The sequence below is a fragment of the Gossypium arboreum genome, chromosome 4 (assembly GCF_025698485.1).
Source record: "Gossypium arboreum isolate Shixiya-1 chromosome 4, ASM2569848v2, whole genome shotgun sequence".
NCBI classification, from domain to species: domain Eukaryota; kingdom Viridiplantae; phylum Streptophyta; class Magnoliopsida; order Malvales; family Malvaceae; genus Gossypium; species Gossypium arboreum.
The window spans coordinates 66,739,509-66,742,864 of record NC_069073.1 but is presented as its reverse complement, the minus strand read 5'-3'; positions in this window follow the sequence as shown (position 1 = coordinate 66,742,864).

Sequence of the window (3,356 nt, the reverse complement as noted above, 5' to 3'; positions counted from 1 at the left end):
CAAAATTAAAACCAAGCATATTTCATTTCAGTATATGATACCAAGCACCTATATTACAAACTTCAATTGCACGTATTTATTTCATTAAATAATTTGCTAATGCACAATTAAAAATACTTATGTTCATTCAAATTATAAAATCAAATAATACATATCATATAGCTTATAAAACATACATACATGAAACATTTTTAAACATTACCAACTGGTCAAATATAATCATGTACATTACTAGTTCATGAGCAATCCACTATAATATTTTTAGTCATTTTCGAACATCAAAGACATTTCAAGCACCTAATCCGTATGATCAATAACCAAACCAAACCATATACCTAGCTATTTGAACCCATCACCTTAAGCTATATAACAACTAAAAGTACACCTATTTCACATGCCAAATTACCATGAGTAAAATACATACAGACAACCAATAAATTAATTACCTATTCGATCATATAAGATATCTTCAATACATCATATTTATATAATTATACCATACACCATACCACATAATTAACAAGCCGAAATTACTCTTACACATTATTCATTATTTCTAATCAAAGCACCAATGCCAGCATACTAATTCAAACTGAGTCAATATAACCACATTCTTTTATCAAATTATGAAGTCTATCCTAGTCCACACATGACCGATACAACAAATTTGACATTAATATTTAACTATATGAATTAAACCATCATTGCCGAATCACAAAGTTGATTATAACCATCACATATATTTTCATCATATAACCGAATACACAAGCACATTATAAACAATTTCGAAACCAATTCATGTTACAAATTGTACTTCTCAACAATAAGTCATTAACAATCATAACCCAAATCACATCTATCATCCTTATATCAAGCTTACAAAAATGGGTCATTTAAAATATTTTCATATCATTCACAACAAGCACATATAATCAAAACATCATACATACATGCCATGAGACATAAATCACCAAAATAACTCATACCATATTCGAATATACCTAAACTTAAGCATTATGATCAAGCCATATTCGCATGGCTAAATATATACAATTTCAAAACCAAATATACTAATATAGCAAGCCTATACATGCCATATGTTCAAAGTTTCAAACTTATAAAATACCGAATACAGTTGATAGTGTAATAGACTTTGCGACGATCCCCGAGCTCATAACTTGATCCAAAATCTATAAAATAGAGGCAAACATACACACAGTAAGCTATCATAGCTTAGTAAGTCATAAGCAAATAAATAACTTAGTAACATTTGTAATTCATTATAACAAAATCAAATCATTGTATCATATTCATATACATTTTCAAACTTGCAAAAATGCATTTATGAAACATATAACCATTCTTCGAATCTAATTAGATCGAATACACATATAGTTAATAACATAATCATTTTTAACTGCTAAGATCACATATATATACCCTTGGTCGAATATACTCATTCATATATGAATACACATAAATCACATTTACAAGGTCACATATACTAAACATTTGACCAATTATAATTTTCATATACACATATACTTTCATTTGTATCATGAATAGACCATTAAATTGAATGTACACTTTCACATATGCATACATGTAGTTCACATTAACAACATTTATATTATCAATTCAAACATCTAACTTACCATAATTTCATAACTTAGTATGAATACATACCTGAACCTTTTAACTCGATTTTTCATTCGGTCTTAACTTATTATTACCTATTGAACCATTTGGAATTGAATAGGATATTCAGATAATCACACATATCGTACAATGCCAACGTCTCAGACGTGTTCTTACATGTAATGACATATCAATGCCACTGTCCCAAATAGGGTCTTACACGAACCAAATACGATGCCAATGCCCCAGACCTGGTCTTACACGTAATCACATATCGATGCCAATGTCCCAGATGTAGTGTTACACGAGATCACATATCAGAAATCCTATAGGATGACATATGTATCCTAGATATTCCTAAGGTTCGTATAGGGCTTGCAAACGTCGTAACTCGATCGAATCGAACTCGTACACATAGCTTTTAAGATTATACATATTCAGATTCCACATATATAATATCACATTATTCATTTCATCATATGTAGTTCATATTTAATCATATAAATAACATTTAGTTGCTTATATACTTACCTTGGATAATGATAATCGGGATGGGACGACTAATCGACAACTTTGGTTTTCCCCCGATCCAAATCTGATTTCTTTTGCTCTTGATCTAAACATATTCAAATTAAACTCAGTCAAACATATTTTCACTCAATTTAGTCCAAAGACACATTAAATGGGCAAATTACCATTTTACCCCTGACATTTTACACTTTTTACAATTTAGTCCAAATTGCAAAAACACAAAACATGCAAAATTTGAATACACTATACTTAGGCCAAATGTTCCTTATATTCATACAAGTCCATACATTTCATTTATTTAACATTTTAGTCCCTCAATTTATTATTTTTGCAATTTAGTCCTAATTTCTCAAAATCATCAAAAATTCCAAGACAAAATATATTAATCCAAAACATATCTTTCATAATTCATCAACTAACATCACAAAACTCAATTATTCATCAATGGCATAACTCAAAATATTCATCAATATCAGAAATTCAAGCATGGGCTTTTTACATTACACTGCAACGATATTAAAAACGTAAAAATTATCAAAAATCGAGCTAGATACATACCTTAATTAAGCTTCAATAATGGCCGAACCTATGGAAACCTTATTTCTCTTTCTTTTCTTTAATATTCGGTCATGCAAAAAGAATATGAACACATGGTTTTAATTTTATGTTTTATAATATATTAACTTAATAATCGTTTTACATTTTTAACCTTTATAATAAAACATAAAACCATTACAAACCATGCCTTTTGTAACACCCTATACCCGTAACCCACGTCGGGTCAGAGTACGAGGCATTACCTAACTTTATCTCATGCATACAAATAGTCTTAAGTCACCGAGACTTGGTCCAAATTAAAACTTTTTCAATTTATACTTTAAACTTCTTATTATGGGACTACGAGCCCTAAATCGACCGTTAAAAACTATTCGAAACCATTCTGGGTCCTTAAGCCAACCTTAAGAAATTTGCCTTAAAATAGGGCACACGCCCATGTGGAAGGGTAACACGCTCGTGTGACCATTTCGACATGGTCGTGCTGGTGGTCCATGTGGTTCACACAGCCTAAGCAACCTAGGACACGCTCGTGTCCCACACCCATGTGGAATTAAATTCTAATTCACACCTACAGGGGTTTTCACACGGCCAGACTCACGCCCGTGTCATTGTCCCTTGTCCCTCACATG